Source organism: Pygocentrus nattereri, chromosome 1 (genome assembly GCF_015220715.1).
Source record: "Pygocentrus nattereri isolate fPygNat1 chromosome 1, fPygNat1.pri, whole genome shotgun sequence".
Classification (NCBI taxonomy): domain Eukaryota; kingdom Metazoa; phylum Chordata; class Actinopteri; order Characiformes; family Serrasalmidae; genus Pygocentrus; species Pygocentrus nattereri.
Window position 1 is genome coordinate 46,745,495 of NC_051211.1, and position 19,754 is coordinate 46,765,248.

Genomic DNA, 19,754 nt, shown 5'->3' on the forward strand with positions numbered 1-19,754 from the left:
AGAAAATCTCATCTTCATACTCTGAATCTTTATACTCTGCTTTCAATGATGAGCCCAGAGAAGAGAGGAGAACAGAATCATCTCTCAGACCTCAATAACAGATTCCACCCATATTTAAATCATAAGAAACTCCAGATACAGAATTCAACATGCAGTCATTATTATTCCTGTTAGGAAAGAATCTCAAATTATTATCAGCTTAATAATCACACAATCATTAAAAGATGCAAAAAGTGTGAGAGAGAATGTATCAAATCCTTTTCTTCCAATATAAAAAGTAAAAAGTGGAACAATTGTTTGAAGCAATTTTGAGGTTTAAATTGATGTAAAATATTTTGTTTGATCATTTAAATAAAACATTGCTTTACATTTTTTATTTAAAGTATCAGAATACATATTTATTTTATAGATGTAAATTTCTTAAACTTAAATGTTTGCCTTGTGTTGTTTTATTCATTGTATTTATTTGCATTAAAAAAACAAACAAAAGTAACAACATAGGGTGAGTAATTATGTTTTACTACTGATTATTTTATTATATTAAGGGGATGATCAAAACAAATACAGTAAACAGTTATGAAGTGGCTGCTTGATTTTAGTGCTAACACTGATCATGGAAAGCTGTTATACAAGTCAGTTTCAGTGCAACAGCACTTTCCTGTTTCTGACTGAAGATCACTGAACATTCACTTCTGACCAGAACATCTTTCAGTTCTTCACCCTCAAAATGATCTACAGTGAAAATCAACACACCTTTAATTTGAGAGCTTCAGTCCAAAACAATCATTTCCTTAAACTTTAATTAAAAAAGGAAGCTTTTGAAAACTGATGACCTTCATCACATCAGACACAAAATGAAGATAAAAAAGTTGGATTAAGAGATCAAAGTAAGATCATAATCATTCTGATGGAATAACTTAATGAGGTGAGATGTGTCAGTAAATGTTTCTAAGTTTGGAAAAACTCAATTTGTCAAAAAGGTGTAATTTATAACTGTAATTGGTTTACATCAATTAGGGGATGTTTAAGCCACTTTATCTCATTTATGCTCTATAAAACATTTTGACTTGTGATTAATGATAAAATCATTTCTTGAGCTTGAAGAGGTTTGAATGTAGTTTCCTGAGGAAAGACACTGGCTGTGGTCTCTCAGTCACATGATTCATCTCTGTCTGAGGCTCCTCCTCCACATCATCATAGTCTGGAAAATAAGTACATTTAACTCAAATAACACTTTTGAGATAACAATCTTTATTTTATAGCACACTAAATAGAGCACTATGTAGGTTCTGTTTAGTACTGCAGGCTGCAGCTCAGCTCATTAAACTCAACCGGAAATCAAAAAGAACCATTTTTATCTTGTTGGTTCATCTGTCTGGTCATATTATTATTTCACCATATCAATTAAAAGGTAAAATTATTGTTTATCTGTAATTTTCCTTCAAAACATAATGACTTTTGCTTGCATGCTTTTTTCATATTCTAATTTTGGATGACACTGTCGTGCACCAGTTAGTGGGAAAACTAATATAATAATATTGACAGATCATAATGTTTCACCCCCCAACCACCCCCACTTATCATCGACAGAAAATGCTGAGCTATCTCAGATATTACTTGTAATGTGTTTCACTTACGTAATTATAATGCAATTATATGGAAGAAATATGCTTCATGTTTTCTGATTCACATTTTCATTTGCTAAGCTGCAAGTGAGACATCAGGGAACACATTTATGAAAATGGCTCATCGGTTCAGATTGAACTGACATTCAGATTGTACTGCGTTTAAGCTGTGTGGGCAGCAGAAGCGACATCAGTCTTGTGATTGGTCATGCAAGATTGTCATGTCTTCCAACAAACTTCAACAGAAAAAGTTACTGTACATTAGAAAGTTACTCATTAGGCAGAATTTGTGCACGTATAGATGCAGAGAGGTTTGATTACTTTTCAATTTTGCCAAAATGACAGTGCTGCACTAATGATATTCAGAGTTACAGAATGATCCATGCAACTCTGCTGAAGAATTATTCAGTGCACGCTTCATCATCAGTGACACAAACTGCACTTAGAGTGTGCAAGTGAATAAGATAAATTTGTGATTTGGACTGAATAATTAAATACATGTGGTTACACTGCACATCTGAATAGACAGTGCAGTAAATAAAGTGACCTTCTGCCCACAGCAAAATAATTAGGACACAATTTATTTATCATATACCATACATAATGTAAACATGTTTCAGCAGATTTCCCCTACACCTGATTTAAATCATTCAGTCCACCCTCATCATTCATGTAAATCTTCAAAGAAGCAGCATAAACAACACGATCAGCTACTCACCATCCTACATCCTGTTCGGCTGTGATGACATCATCATAGTTCTCTGGTGTGTCCACTACACAAACATGGGTAGATAAATTATATCAATAAGAAGCAAACCTGATGTTTTTACTGTGTTAAAGCTTTAGTTTAAAATTATTTATCCACATTAAGAAAAACCTACCTGTCATAATGTTGGAGTTTGGTCCAGCAGTAACAGCATCATCATAGATATCTGTCATGTCTTCTGTCAAAATGTGGAGATAAATGTCATTAAATCAGCTTCAGTATCATCAGTGACTGTGTTCATGTTTGAGATTACAGTATTATTACATTACAAGTCAAACCTGTTATAGCAGCTGAGCTCTTATCAGCAGTGATGACATCATCATAATTCTCTGCTACGTCATCTACAACAAAACACAGAGATATTTAAAGGATATATATAAAGATGCAGATATTAGGTTTGTCAGGTGTTTCAGACATATTTTATGAATGTTGTGTTTGTATGAGTTTACTTTGTTATTGATTAAGTTTCGTGTTTAAATTTGAGCTCCATTTGAGTTTTATTTACATAATAATGTGCGTATACACAGATGAGGAAGAACATTATGACCACTCAAGTGAATCGTGTTGATTATAACAGTGCCTGTGAAGGTCTGGTAGATATTAGACAGTAAACGAACAGTTGGCTCTCATATGAAGACTTGAACGACTTTGATACAGGACAAAATTTTATGGCCAGGGGACTGGATCTGAGCATCTCTGAAACAATAAGTCTTGTGGGGTGATCCCAGTCAGCAGTGATCAGTACCTGTCGACAGTGGTCAGAGGAGGGACAAACCAGGAACCAGCAACTGGGTGTGTTAAAGAATGGTTTGAGGAACACAATGAGGAGTTCATGGTGTTTGTCCCTGGGCTCCAAATTCACCAGAGATCAATCCATTCAAGCATCTATGGGACCTGCCAGACAAGTCCAAGGATCTGCTGCTAATGGTTTTGATGCCAGATCCCTCTGGCCACCTTCAGAGGTCTTGCCTCGGGAGGTCAGAGCTGTTTTGGTGGCATGCAGAGGACAAAAACCTGGCAGGTGGTCATAATGTATCAGCTCATATGTGTCAAATATTTACTTTATGAAATGTAATAAAAATGATTAAATCAAATTTTGTCCAGATTTTGTGGACATGATGATCATAAAATATCTCCTTGCACGTATCTGTAGATATACCAGATATACATACCTAGATGCCACATTGTCTATTGTTCTCTGTCTATGGTGATACGTCATGTTGGAGCGATCAAGATCCGCTTGTGAACAAATTCACTTGTATTGAGAGGCGACATGTTCTCAGGATTAAAACGGCCACAGCTTCTTTACTACTCAACCGATTTTCACCACATTTGTTTTATCCTCAGACACAGGTTAATCTGGGCTGCATGGACTGCTCACAGCAAGTTTTTCTTTGATAACTGATGGTGCTAATTAGCCGTCTGGACCAGCAGGAAATTATTTGGTCTACACCTGATGATAAAAAACTGAGTTTTGTGCGAAAAGAAACATAATCACCCACACGTCAGCAAATCCATCAATGTGTGAAACACTTCTTATCTTAATACACATAACGCTAAGATACCCCCCCCTAAACATAGTCAGAATGATGAAGCTAAAGTTGGCTTCCTAATTGCAAGCTTGTATGATTTTTTTCATTTCAGACGGTACAGCAGTCACTTTCTGGTGTCTGAAGTGGCAGCATTTATGGTGGAACAGGAAAACTCAAACAAGATGCTGGCTGATGCATCACTTAAGGTGGAACGGGAAAATTCAAACAAGAAGCTGGCAAAGCTAACTTCAGGTTCATGCAAGAAAGTGCGAACGTTAAACTGTTATGAAGATATACGGATTAAGGAGTTCTATAGCTGACCTGGCTACAAAGCATTAACCATCATTGTAAGAAAATAACTACTACATAAAGTTAAGATTAAATAAGCTTAATATAAAACCAGAGGAAAAACAACCACATCGACTGGGTCTCTGTGTGCTACCAACCACACAGCCATATCTACACACAAACATCACACAAACAATGCTTATCATACAATCATGAGTGTGGATCACTGCGTTCCCTCCATTATATAATCTTATCCCACTTTCTGAGCGCAATATTCTTGAAATAATATAATTTTGGGCAGTATCTTTCTTAAATTGCCCCTCTGTAATGGTACTGAATACAGTCCAGCAGTGATGTTGACCGCTCTAAAATGTATATCTATGTTAGAAACACACCTGCTACATCATCAGAGATCTCTCCAGCAGTGATAACATCATCATAGCTCTCTGCTGTGTCCTCTTTTGCTGAGTCACCTAAATCAAATTAAAGTAGACTTTATTTACAAATTGTTCTGTCATATTTTTACATTGTGGTTTAATGTTTAAAGGTAAAATCAGGTGATTCATTAATAAAGGCACTCACTTATCAGGCCATTGGTGGTGACATCATCATAATATTCTGCCTTCACTCCAGTCATGGACTTTGCTGCAAAAAAAGAAAAAAAATACATTACTTCCATTTGTACATAATATATACTCATAATTATGTATTATAATACAATAATTATAATAATTATGATTCAGGAAATGCAGAAAATCATTTTTAACAGAAACGTCTGATCTGCAGAAGAATCAAATCGTTAATCAGGAAAACAATTAACTGATACTCAATGAAACAGTAACACTTAAATCATAAGTAGAAGTAAAAATATCCACAAAACAACTTGAGTAGAAGTTTAAATGAAACAGGTCAATAAACGTCTTTAGTTCTAAGTAACTTGTAGAACTGCTGTGACATTTCTTATCACATTCAGCATCTATCAGGATAGGAACTGTAGTTTTATTGGGTTTTATCATTCAGTTCTTTGGCATCTTTTTGGTCTAAAATGAAACGAGAGACCTCAGTAGTCAGAGAAGAACCAATCACAAATGAAAGAATGTAAAAGTAAAATGTAAAAGTAAAAGTTAGATTTATTTACTAATGAATTGTCAGCAGAAATAAAATGAATTATCATTTGAAAAACACTCAAGAAAGTACAAATCCATCATTTTACAGAGTAAACGTGACTTAATAAATATAATTAGTTACTACCGACCTCCAGTTTTGTATTTCAATCACTGGTTTTTACTAAAACCTTAAGTGTTCATGGAATAAAATAAAACTGCATTTAAATTTTCTCTTATTTCTTAATGGTTAATATTTGTCAGTTGAATGGAGTTTAACACACACGTGTTCTGGTCCTCTTACCTGAGAGAAGCTCCTCATCCACATCCTCATATCCTGAATGCTGTTCTTCAGAGAAGATACTTCCTGTTAGAGGAGAGCAGAACAGCCATCATGTTCACAATGCAGAACCACCCACAATCCTCTGAGTGCTGTGGATCACTGTAAACTGCGTTGGTTACAGGAAATAATATCAGTGTGGCCAGTAGAGGGCGCTCTCAGATACCACACTCAAGACCCACTTGGGCACTGACATACTAGGTCACTAGGTCACTGTCTTAGTCACTTACTTGGTTTATTAGTCACTCACTCTTGGTCACTTGCTCACTCGGTCACTTGGTAACTCATTCTGTCATGAAGTCACATATTCACTCTCTTGGTCACTCATTTACCTGGTTATTAATTCAGTCGCTCATTATTACCCAACCTATCCTGTCATTCCCTCAGTCATTTGGTTACTCGGTCATTCAGTAAGGATCTCAGTCACTCAGTAGGTCATTCAGTAACTCACACTGTCTCTTGGTCACTCAATCAGTCAACTGGTTACTTACTCATTTACTCATTCAGTCACTCACTGAAACTTTGAGACAAACATGGACACGTTGGACATGGACATGCACTCAGTACCTTATTTACCCAGTCAGTCAGTCTCTCACTCAGTGGTTGACTTGTTCAGTCACTCAATCACTCACTCAGTCACCCACTGATTAACTGTCTCAGTCATTCACTCAGTTACTCCCTGACTCAGTAATTCACTCACTCACTAATTCACTCACTCACTCACTCACTCACTCACTCACTTACTCACTTACTCACTCATTCACAGTGATTCTCTCACTCTCTGTATTTCCCACACAAACACACACACACACACCAAAGTTCTTTCTGTGAATTTTTGGGCCATTTCATACTAGATAGTTACCCAAACCTTAACTAGAATATCCTCACCTACAAATTTAAAGATTTACATTATTTTATACCTTTGCATGCTTCATTGTGGGGGCCACAAGCTGGTCCACATGAGGAAGAACATTCCCCACAACATGAGTGTATGAACTGGTTTAGGTCCACACAGTGCATCATAAACCTTCTCCACACACACAGACACACACACACACACACACACACACACACACACACACACACACACTTACATGCACACATGCGTACGCTCCTTCAACATGTTTTTCACACATACATATGCATACTCTTTCTCTCTCTCTCTCTCTCTTTCTCTCTTTCTCTCACACACACACACACACACACACACACATAGCCACATGCAAACACACAACACTCCCCCCCTACACTCTCTTCCTTTCTAACTTCCTCTCTCCCTTTCTCCGTCTCTCTCTCTCTCTCTCACACACACACACACACACACACACCTGCAGCTGTGTGGTTTCTCTGTATGTACATAAATGGAAGTTTTACAGGAATTACTCAGTTTAACTTCAGCTGCCTGATAGATGCTTATCAGCAGAATTAACACACTACACTACATGTAGAGCTACTCTAACTGCACATTTCATCTAATATACACTAAACTCTCGTGTAACTGGTTTTGATTACATTTATTTTATTTAAACTGTTGAATCAAAATACAAGAACATTAAATATTGCTGTGATCACTGAGAACTAGCTGGTATAGCTGGTAGGTATAGCTGGGTGTCTTCTGTTATCTTTAATGTAAGTTTACTTTAATACAACTATCCTCATGCAGAACAGTCTATATATCACTCACCCCTTTGAGTCAAATCATTTCTTTTAGTAATGTATCTGCGGTCGATCTCCTCATAGACTGCCTCAGTCTTACGCCTCCTCTTAGAGAGCGCTGTGAGAGAGACAGAGAGAAACATGGAGCCAGTTCAGCAGAAGAGACGTCTGATGACAGATTGAAGGACTAATGATGTTTAGAGAATGTACAGAAAGTGGATTGTAGATGATCTCTGACTCGCTCTACCTCTCCTGAGCACTCTGTTCTGGTAAAACAGCACAACCAACAGCACTAAGGCCAGGAAGAGCACTGCTCCCAGAACCAGGAGAGACACTGGATAGATGGACGGAACAACCACTGTAGTTCCCTTTGTTGTCTGACCAACTGAAAATAAAAACATAGAACAGAAAATGTGTAGATCACTGAACAATCAATTCAGAAAAAAACAGAAAAATGACCCAAAAGACAAAAAAGTACCTGCAATGGTGGAAGTGGTGGTTGTAATTATGGTTGCAGCAGTAGAAGGTACAGATATGTCTGTAAGCACAAAGCATAAAACATGAATATTGACTAAAATTTGAACCGGATAGTCTGATTCTGATGTTACAGTCAAGTAACTGCATATGTCAAACTTGCTTTAGACACATAATTTCACTTTTTAATACAGGCTTGTAGATTATTAACACTGAGATGAAAGTGATTTCATTAGAAACAAAAACTCCAGAGTCCAGCAGACTCCTCTGACCTGCACAGATGACTCCAGCGTGCTGCTTGCTGGAGCAGTCAGTGTGGTTCTTCAGGGAATGGGGACAGTCCCACAGGTGAATCTCATTCCCTCTACACTTCACTCTGCTCAGCCAAATAGGCTCTTCACCAGCACCAAAGTCAGCACTCCCATTAGCACTCAGCGCCGGCCCACAGCCCAGCTGCCTGCAGATCACCTGAGCATCCCTAATGTCCCACAGATCAGCACAGACAGACCCCCACTTAGCATTGTGAAACACCTCCAGCCTCCCAGAGCAGCTTCCTTCTCCTCCTCTCAGCCTGAGAGGCAAGTGATCTACATCACACATGAGGAGATACAGGAACACTGGAAAATTAATCTTATCACAGAATTAATAACAGTACAGCTCTACAGTGCAGCATAGTCTTTACTCTGTGTATATTAACTGATTAAAGGGCCATTAATGTTTGTATGAATAAGCAAAATAACATTTCTAACACTTGTGTGATTAATGTTCTGTTCCAGTTAATGGAATATCATCCATATAAGTTCGCAGTTCTTACTTGAGCACTGTCTGTGATGAGGAGATGAAGAACATGTCAGATGGCTTCGTAACACACGATCATCTTCATTTTCTGTGAGTATATTAAGATAATTCATTAATCATTGAACTGTTACACAAATATTTTGCTTATGGTTGTATTTCTCTAGAACATTCAGTTCTGTTGATTGATTCGTTCTGGTAGCACTCAGAGAAAATAATAGAAAATGATTTGACATTCTATTTATGTCATCTTACAAAACTACTATAAACTCCTAACCTGAGCAGGTTATGTTAGCCACTTCATTGCGGTTAATACAGTTATTTTGTCTCCAGGGTGAAGATGGACAGTGCCACAGAGTGGAGTCATGTTTCCTACATTTCAGATTATCCAGCCAGTTAGGAGCTGATTCCACTCTTGCATTAGTAGCCCAGTCACGGCCAGATCTTCCACAGTTCAGCTCCTGACAGATGAGACTTACTGTTTCTTCATCCATCCCATTTACACACACATTACCCCAGGTTCCATTGTAGAACACTTCCAGGTTCCCCTCGCAGCCCTCAGTGAGTCTGAACTCTTTAAACTCTGATGGGAGAAAGATTAAACTAAGTTAAATCCATTATTCTCAGTTTTTAATGAAAACATTTTAGTTTTTAAGCAACCCTTTATTCATTTATTCATTGAGTGTCTAGCATTCATTGAAAAAGTTCATTAAAAGCTGCAGCTTCTGCAAACATTAATTTCACTTTACCTGAACACACGACTCCTACGTCATCCTTGTGCCCACATTCGTCCTCTCCACACAGGTGAAATCTGCAGTTCCACAGGGACGTCTCGTTCCCCTCACACTCCACCTCATTCAGCCATATGGGTCCAGTTCCTGGTCCAAATTGGGCTGGTACCACTGCACTGAGCGCCAATCCACACTGCAGCTGTCTGCAGACCACCTGCGCATCCTTATCGTCCCACAAGTCATCACTTACTGTCCCCCATGAACCGTTGTGGAAAACCTCCAGCCTTCCTGCACAGTCTCCCCCAGAACCAACCAGCCTGATGGAGCTGTGAGCTGAATTAAACTTACCTACACACACACACACACACACACACACACACACACACAGAACTTCACATTGAATTCTCAATGCAGGAAGTAACACTGCATCCCTGTCCCTAATGATCATATGATGAGCGTTTATGTCCCGTTGTTTCGAAGTGAATGTGTTCCAAAGTCTGAAAATCATTAGTAAACTTAAGAACTGCAAGGACCAAAACACATCTTTTTTGCAACTAAATAAACTTTTTTTTGTTTAAGTGAGAAATATTTTGGTTTTTTGTGTGTATAACTGACTGCTGGGATAGGCCCCAGGGCCCCCCGCGACCCTAAGGGAGAATCGGCTTATAAGATATGTGTGTGTGTGTGTGTGTGTGTGTGTGTGTGTGTGTGTGTGTGTGTGTGTGTGTGTGTGTGTGTGTGTGTGTGTGTGAGTGTACAGCTGTCCAAACCTATGTTTGTTTTCATTTTATGGCTAGTATTTTTAAATTCTGCTCAAAATCTTACAGCCTTTAGCTAAAATCTTTATAGCCAAAACAATCACTGCTGAAATGTTTGATAAAGTTTCTGTAGTGTTATATTTGTTCTCTTAGTGACTAAATGAAATCATTCAATCATATAATTTAATAAAAAGGATTGTTAATACTGACCAGAGCAGGTGATTGAGAGCTGTTCTCTGGAGCTGCAGTTGACTGCTTGTGCGCTGCTGCAGTTCCTCAGATGAGCTTCACTCCCAGAACAATTGAAACCCGTCACACACATGTGACTGTGTTCAGGACTGGATGTAGAGGAGCTGGAGAAGTTGAACACAGAACCACAGCCCAGCTGTCTGCAGACCACAGAGGCCACAGACTCACTCCAGGAGTCCAGCAGAACTCTCCTCCAGTCCTGCATGAAGTACACCTCCACCTCCCCCTCACACTCCATCCCTCCGGACAACTGCACTCGCCCCTCATTAAACGACAGAGACGAATCTGCAGAAGAAATATACAACAAAGTATAGCTTTTCTTTTTGACTAAGGATGGAACAGACCTTGTCAAACATTTTTTACTTGTTATAATAACAGAATTAATGCAATTTACACAAAATATATTAACAGCAGCTCACCACTGCAGATGACTCCAGCATCCTGTTTATGAGAGCATGCAGTTCGACTCCATGATGAAATGGGACATTTTGACAGGTGAGTTTCGTTCCCTTGACAATCAAACACATCAGCCCAGATCTGTCCACTCCCCTCCCCAAACCAGTCTGACCCCAACACATCCACAGCACTCCCACAGTTCAGCTGACCACAGAGGACACTGGCAGCTCTCATATTCCAGCTTACATCACACACTGTGCCTCGCTCACTGAGGTACTGGAGCTCCACTCGACCAGAACAGGAGTCAGAGCCATTCACCAGCAGAGCCTGAGTGTGACCTGAATGAACATCACATTTCAGGACTGAGCATGAATAACAGCAAATCATTGTTTATATACTGGAGACCAATAATGACAAAGTTTATTAGAATTTAAAATGCTTTTTAAAAATAAATTAAATATACATTCTTTACCCGAGCACACCACACCCACATCACTGTCATGTGAGCAGTTGTGTTTGAGTGAAGATGATGTTGGACAGAAGTGAATCTCTGATTCGTTGCCTCTACACTGAAGTTCCTCTGACCACACCTGACCCTCCCCTCTGCCGAAAGCAGCTGCTCCCAGCACCTCCACAGGAAGCCCACAGCGCAGCTCTCGACACACAACCTCTGCATCCTGCTGGTCAAAGCCAGCATCACACACTGTCCACCAGGTCTCTTCATCAAGCACCTCCACTCTTCCAGAACAGGGATGAAAACCATCATCAAGTCTTGGCCTTCTGAGAGCTGCATGTATGAATTACAACAAGTGTGAACAGCATTGAAAACATAGATATTTGACACTTGTAGGTTTGTCTATACTTCTTACAAGGTATATTACCCTTTTCGTTTTCTTTTCTCCCCTATGTTTTAAAGGATTTGATTAAAACACACACAAATGTTTATTTGGTTAAACCTCAGCAAGCCAAGTATTGATTTTTGTTATGTATTTTCTTTTTTTTCCCTTTTAAATGGTTTATTAAGCCACTGACCTTGAAAAGTATGTTATATTTACATTACTGTTATTTAATCCTGTTGGCACTCAAACAGCTGATCACACAGCAACTCCAGTCGCACCTAGCTACTAGCTAACAAAAAGGCAAAGAAAAAGATTTAAGACGACCATGGATAAGTTGGAGATAAACGGACTTATCTGCATTCATAAGCATTCCAACTGGTTTCCTGATACATTTAATCTGCAACGTGAAACTGACAAACACTAAAAAGTCACAAAGTTGAGGTAAGATTCTTGTTGTCATGATTGGCTCCTTCCATTACTCCATGTGCTCCTTTGTTTTGATCTTCCATGTGCTTCTTTGTTTTGGTATCCATAGTCCTGCCCCTCGTTTCATGACTCCACCCCTGATTATTCTCACCTGTCTTTCCACCTGAATCTTGTGAACCCTCGTTAGCCCTCTTGTATTTAAGCCCTGTGTTGTCATTGGTCTAGTGCTGGTCTTTGTTTGATTGTATTGGTCTTTGATGTTTGCTTTGTTTGTTATCTGCTGTGTTGTTGGTTCTGTTGCGTTCTGCTGTTTGTCATGTCTAAACCCCAATCTCTCCATGTTGGCTTTTTGAACCTGGACCGTCTTGACCATGAACCTGGATTTGCCCTTTTTGCTCTTAATAAATCTCGCTTATCATCTCATATGCGTCCCCCACCTCGCTCCCTGTTACACTTGTTGAAATTCTGCCATTCCACCTTAAATGGTACCATGTAAGTCCGACGTTGAGAGACATTTTACAAGAAATTATTCTTCTTTTCCTGCTGGAGATGCGAGAAATGCAGTTATAGCTGAGCTAAATCTTCACACAGAGCAAAGTGAGTCTGGGTACAATCTCCTTTAGGACAGGGGTCTTTAGCCACGAGTATGCACCCAGATTTGCTTCGGCAAATTTCTTTCTTGAGTTTGCAGCTGCTGATATGTGCTTTTGGCTTGGATATAACTCACTCGTCATGGTACTGGTTTTGTCTTTGCGTGAAACAAATTCAGAGTAATGAGAATATCTCTATTTGTGGAATGTCGTGCTCTTCCATTGTTGTCAAACTGCATTTGTGCTGAGCTCTTCACATTCGTGATCACACGACGAGCTGTGTTAGGTGTTAAAAAACAGCTCAGGAAATGCTTCATATTTTGAGTATTAAAAATATTTTTAGAGAAAAATGTAACGCAAGTAACAGTTTTAATTAAGTTAGTAACTGTAATGTGATTACAAAATTTAACTGTAATGCGTTACCATACTTTGTTACAGACAAAAGTAATCATATTACTCTGTGTTATGATCACTCATCTGGGTTCTCCTCCTGTGCCTAGCCTGCTCCAGGACTCAATTTCCCATAATTCCAGTCCTGCTGACATCATTTATTCCTCCAATCACATGCAACTGCCTCATTCTCAGTCACCTGAGTTCTAATTCAATTCACCTGTGTTTGTCGCAAACTTTAAGTAGTCCTTGGTTTACTCTCCTCATTGCGAGGGTTTTCCATGTTACTGGACTGCTCGGTGTTATTTCTTCAACTTTCTTACTTGTGCGTTTTTGAATTTTGCTCTTTTGGATTTGCCCTTCTGCTCTGTTTGCCTGTATGTTTTGTCTGTTCCAATTTTTGACACTTGCTTTGTTTTTAGACTTCGATATCGGATTTAACCGGAGATTGTGTTTCATTCTGACACCTCTCTCATTAAACGTACTTTAATTTTTAAGGTCTGCGAGTGTCTCCTTGTGTTTGTGCAGTGTTAGTTACTTTTTACCACGTTACCCCCAACACTTGGGGTGGATTTTGGGGCAATGTACTCATGGGTCTTAAACGCTTAAATGTTTTTTTGTCATTTCTAATTGTGATTTTATTTGATCTAATATTACTGAGTAATATTACTGAGTACAAGCTTCAGAGTACAAATTTGTATATGTACATCTTTCATTTTTTGTCTTTTTAAAACAAATACGTTAAATAAAAATGAACAGCTCAAGTATGTACTGGGAACATTGCCAAATTTGTAAGCAGATGTTATGTGATGCTGTAAAATTTTGATTATTACATTTATTTAATTACAAATGATGTGACGATACAGTTTAGAGTGTTTTTGATACATTTAAGAGTACTGGGTCTCTGAGGGCTAATGTGTACTGTTAGATTAGCTAACTAAGTAAACTGGCCACAAAGATGTGAAGATAATCCTGCGTATCTTATTAGCTATTTACTACAGATTTCCAAAAGGCTTATGATAAAGAACCTTCACACACTCAACAGATGATCCCACAATGATCAGTGAGGGATGTGCACTGAATTGCGAGTGTTAGCCAGCCTACTGCTTTATGCGGGAAACTAGTTCAATTCATACAGGGTATAAATATATTTCATTCATTTATGTGTGAGAGAGTGAGGCACTTTCACTGAAATGATATTGAAATTTTGTGTAGCTGTTCCTTTTGTTTAAATTCTCTCAGGAACTCCCATTTCAGAACCACTGGAGTAAAAAAAATCTCTTACTCAATCCTAAATACACTCACAATATCATTTACAATGAATGAATGGTGTGATGTTAAAAAATAAAATTTATACATCACGTACAGTTCCCCATGTTGCATTACAATGAATCTCGCCCAGCACAGCGAATGTCACTGTTCAGCAACCTTACTCTGGCTGGGAGAGAGAGAGAGATTAAGAGAGAGATTAAGAGAGAGATTAAGAGAGAGACAGACCGACTTACTTTCTGTGCAGTTTTATTAACCAAAAAAAGGTCAAATACATTTCATAAATTAATTGTTGACTGATTGATTAACAGTTATTCTGGAGATGTAAGGAGAAAAGTAGAATGGAAATGTATTTTAAAATGTTAATAAGATACTATCTCTCTAACTATGAAAACCAACTGTTCAACTGTTGTGAGAAAAGAGCAGAGGCACTTCCTGAACAGCAGAAAATGTTTGAGACATTTTTGGCCCATTACTGGCCTACAGCAACACACGACGTAAAACCAACAACAAGACTAATAAGACTTTTCTATATATAGCACTTGCTTGATATACTTAGTAAAATCCTTAAATTGTATCTCCTTCGCAAATTATATATGTTCTTTAACAATATTGAAACTTGTGACTTAATATGCAAAGAAATAAGAGAGATTTAAAAATATATATTTCATTCATTAACAGTGAAAGTGTCCTTACCAGCTGTGGTGAGTGAGATTGTGGAGGACAGAAGAATGAGAGCCACACAGCTGTCAATCTCCCTCTGACCTGCACACAGTCTGTTCAATTTAGCAGCAGAACAAGCTTCACCTCCACTCCCCAAGAGAGATTGAAGAAACTGAGAGAGAGAGAGAGAGAGAGAGAGAGAGAGAGAGGTGCTCCCCACAGCCGCCAATCACACTCACTATGACCTTATTAGAAAGAGGAGAGGAAATCATCAAACATTTTCAGAGACAAATCAGAGGAGGCATTTTTTTCTTTCTCCATATTTATCAAAAGAGCGTCAGCGCTGATGAACAGAACTCCACCTCCGTCTCTAGAGGAGTGTGTGTGAGGAGAGACGCTCGCAGCAGTGTGGTGAGAAACACACCAACATACAGGAGACTGACTTCAGAGAGAGGAAACACTCCAGTGTAATACAGCATTAATGCTGCACCTGCAGAGAGCTGATCCACACACTGATAACCAGCTCACACACACACACACACACACACATGCACAGATACACACAGAAATAAAGAAATAAAGTTCACAACAAAGTCAACTGACTGACTAAAAGCCAATAAATAAATGATCCAAACTGCCAGAAGAAAAGTGAAAGAAGAGTGAAATGTGAGTGAAATGTGAGTGAAATGTGAGTGAAATGTGAGTGAATTAAGAGTGAAATGTGAGTGAATTAAGAGTGAAATGAGAGTGAAATGTGAGTGAAATGTGAGTGAAATGAGAGTGAAATGTGAGTGAAATGTGAGAGAATTAAGAGTGAAATGTGAGTGAAATGTGAGTGAAATGTGAGTGAAATGAGAGTGAAATGAGAGTGAAATGTGAGTGAAATGAGAATGAAATGTGAGTGAATTAAGACTGAAAGGAGAGTGAAATGAGACTGAAATGAGAGCAAAATAAGAGTGAAATGAGAGTGAAATGAGAGTGAAAGAGAGTGAAATGTGAGTGAATAATGAGTGAATAATGAGTGACATTTTTAAAAATATTTTGTCATACAAAGAATAAAATGTAAATGTAAACTACATATAAAAATGAAAATACATAATTATTTACTTTAACATTTTTACCCACATGAGTTTATACAAGCTCTCACAGAGACACGGTGCATTTCTCACTGCAATGATTGATTTTCTACACTAGATGGGAGCAGAGCGCTAAATCTGTCTGGTTTTACTACAGTATTTTAACATGGTTGCTGACGTCTTGTCATGGTTACTGTGTCCTCTGAGGTTCATAACATTTGAAAAGAAAAAACAATGAAATGTGTATTTTATTAATATTTCTGATCGGTTTCATTTCACCATCAATTTAACCTGCGTCTCTCTGTGTGCGGACTCTACAACCCACACAAGTGGCTCAGGTAGTGCAGCTCATCCAGAATGGCACATCAATGCGAGCTGTGGCAAGAAGGTTTGCTGTGTCTGTCAGCGTAGTGTCCAGAGGCTGGAGGCGCTACCAGGAGACAGGCCAGTACACCAGGAGACGTGGAGGAGGCCGTAGGAGGGCAACAATCCAGCAGCAGGACCGCTACCTCCGCCTTTGTGCAAGAAGGAGCGCTGCCAAATGACCTCCAACAGGCCACAAATGTGCATGTGTCTGCACAAACGGTTAGAAACCGACTCCATGAGGATGGTATGAGGGCCGGACGTCCACAGATGGAGGTTGTGCTGACAGCCCAACACCGTGCAGGACGCTTGGCATTTGCCAGAGAACAACAGGATTGGAAAATTCGCCACTGGCGCCCTGTGCTCTTCACAGATGAAAGCAGGTTCACACTGAGCACATGACAGATGTGACAGAGTCTGGAGGTGCTGTGGAGAGCGATCTGCTGCCTGCAACATCCTTCAGCATGACCGGTTTGGCAACGGTGTGGGGGGGCATTTCTTTGGAGGGCCGGACAGCCCTCCATGTGCTCGCCAAAGGTAGCCGGACTGCCTTTAGGTACCGAGATGAGATCCTCAGACCCCTTGTTGAGACCATATGCTGGTGCGGTTGGCCCTGGGTTCCTCCTAATTCAGGTTAATGCTAGACCTCATGTGGCTGGAGTGTATGTCTCTTGTGTCGGCTGCTCCACTCTGGTACTGGCAAAAGCTGAAGGTGGGTGAGATGATTAGCTGCACACATTCACAGCTTGTTATTAGGGGTGAATCCAGTCTAAACGGACTTCTGCTTTTATAGAGTTAACTGACATCAACAAATTCACCTTTTTACACATCCCTCTGGCTCTGATTCACCCAAAGACTCCATTTCCCAGAACTCTCTGGGAGATCACATGACCCGTGAACTTCTACGATCCACCAATCACAGTTCAAGCTCACCTCAATACTGACCTGTTTCACCTGTGATGTGTATCATATCGTATTTTTGTCTGTTGTATTGCCTTTTGTGTTTCCTAACTGTGCTTTTGGGTTTCTTGACTTTGCCTTTTTGTTTTTGCCCTTTTGGGTCTGGTTTATTGATATCACTTGACATGTTTGTCTTTCTCTGTATTTTAACCCTTTTCAAATAAAGCCATCTTTTTTTTTTACAGTGAGTGTCTGGCTGATTTTGCTCCAGTACACACCGTGTGAGTAGGACATGACATTCAGGTATTAAAATTAAAATAACTGCTAAAATGATTCCTCCTCCTGCTAAATAAATGTAGACCTGAGGTGTTCATGTTAGGAAGGCCTAGTTAAGCTGGGTAGTGTTTGTGTGGCTGTGTGTGCGTGTGTGTGTGTGTGTGTGTGCGTGTGTGTGTGTGTGTGTGTGTTAGAGCTAGTTGGGTGTGTGTGGTAGTGCTGATGAGGAGTGTGTGTGTTTATGTGTGTGGTAGAGCTGGATTTGTGTATGTGAAGATGTATGGTAGAGCTTATTAGATGTGTGTGTGAGAGTGTGTGTGTGGTAGGGCTATTTAAGCGTGTGTGTGTTCAGTTCCTCATAAGCTCTGTTGTGGACACTGTCCAGGGTCCTGCAGGAGCTTGAACTCTGTGCAGCTGAAATAGAGCGACTGCAGCTGGTCTGCAGCTCCAGAACTCCAGAATGGAAATGTGGAGCATAAACCAACACACGGAGCGTTAATGGTTAGAATTACTTACTAAGTAACTTAAGTTGTTACAAGCTTAATAGACTCAGTAAACTGCAGACACTGTGAGAGCCAGAGTGAGCAAACTACTGTGGGTGTGGGGTTTTTGATGACAGCAGGGACAGTGATGATGGAAGCACAGACAGCAGAGAGGATTGTAGCAGTGATGACGGCAGCAGATCCAGCTTCCCCAGCAACAGCAGCAGAAACATCAGCTACAGCAGCAGTGCTGAGCTCCTACACCAGTGTCCTGATGAGTTGGGTTAAGTTGATCTACTGGTTATTCAGTGTTGTGTTCTCATTACATTCACAGTGCTGAACCAGAGAACCACCACCTCTGCAGACAGACTGGTTGATGAGTTGCTTTTAGACACTCCTCCTCTCTTGGAAATGTTATGCTTGTCTCTTGTCAGTAACTTGTAACTTATAAAGAAATGTTTGTGTTTTGCTGCTTTGTGGTCAATAACCCATCCAGCTGTTATTGTAACCAATTTAAACAGTAACTGTTATCTGTTCAAGTAACACATGCCCACTCACAAATGGACTGAGCAGCTTTGTGTGATGTTTGTTTGAGTTTGAGTTATTTCTGTGTTTAAATGTGATTTGTCCTCTAGCTTTGCTCTCACTTGGTGTCGTGATAGACCCTGATCTGTCCTTCAATACACATATAACTATCACTAGAACAGCCTTCCAGCATCTGCCCAATATTATTAAATTAAGAAATGCATTATCTCTACAGGATGCAGAAAATGTAGTTCATGTTTTTATTACTTCAAGGCTAGATTACTGTAATGCCCTGCTGTCTGGATGTCTCAGCAAAAACCTCAACAAGCTTCAGCTAGTCCAGAACACTGCAGCTAGAGTCCTCACAAGAACCAGAAAGTTTGACCATATTAGTTCAGTTTTATCAACCCTGCACTGGTTACCAGTTAAATTTCGCATTGATTATAAAATTCTATTATTGACTTATAAAGCTCTAAATGGACTCTCCCCTCAGTACCTGAGTGAACTTCTCTCCTACTATCAACCATCACGACTACTTAGATCACAAGGTACTGGCTTACTACTGGTACCTAGAATTAATTAAGTTCGATCAGGGGAGAGCTTTCTCATACAAAGCCCCCCAGCTCTGGAATAATCTTCCTGTTATTGTTTGCGAATCAGACACAACCTTAGTTGAAGTCTAGGCTAAAAATTTACTTGTATAGTCAAGCCTATGGTAATTAGTCTTCCCTGTCATATCTATACCTGCCGGAGTCTCTGCTGCTCTGTTAACACTGTAATCTGTGATCAGTCACTCTTTACAGAACTGACTGTGTTTTTCTTTCCTTTCTTGCCGAGTTGAACAGCTGCCCATCCTGTGCGTCTGATGCTGTTGTCTCTTCTGCCTTGATTGGGTGCCACTGCTCGCCAGACTTCTGAACCGGCTTGACCACCATTGACCTTCTTGTTGTACAGTGCTGTGCAATCCCCACCCTCAGATGCTGCTGCTAATCATAAACTAATCAAATTAACCACTGCCCACCTGTTTTTCCTGCTTTGTACTATAATACTTTATACTAATAATGTTTGCTATCTGGTGTCGACCAGAGGAGGATGGGTTCCCCTTCTGAGTCTCCTCTCAAGGTTTCTTGGGGGCTCATGGGGGCTTGGGCCTGGATTTTCTTTTCTGTTTCTTTCTGTAATGCTGATTGTTCTGCTATATAAATAAACTTTGTTTGCTTGCTACTTTGTAAATCTGACGTT

General features: G+C 39.6%; 1 pseudogene; it reads right to left on the bottom strand.

The window, feature by feature from the left end:
* Positions 1-552: 552 nt before the first annotated feature.
* The window catches only part of LOC108436017, a 33,624-nt pseudogene continuing 14,422 nt past the window's right edge, over positions 553-19,754 (bottom strand).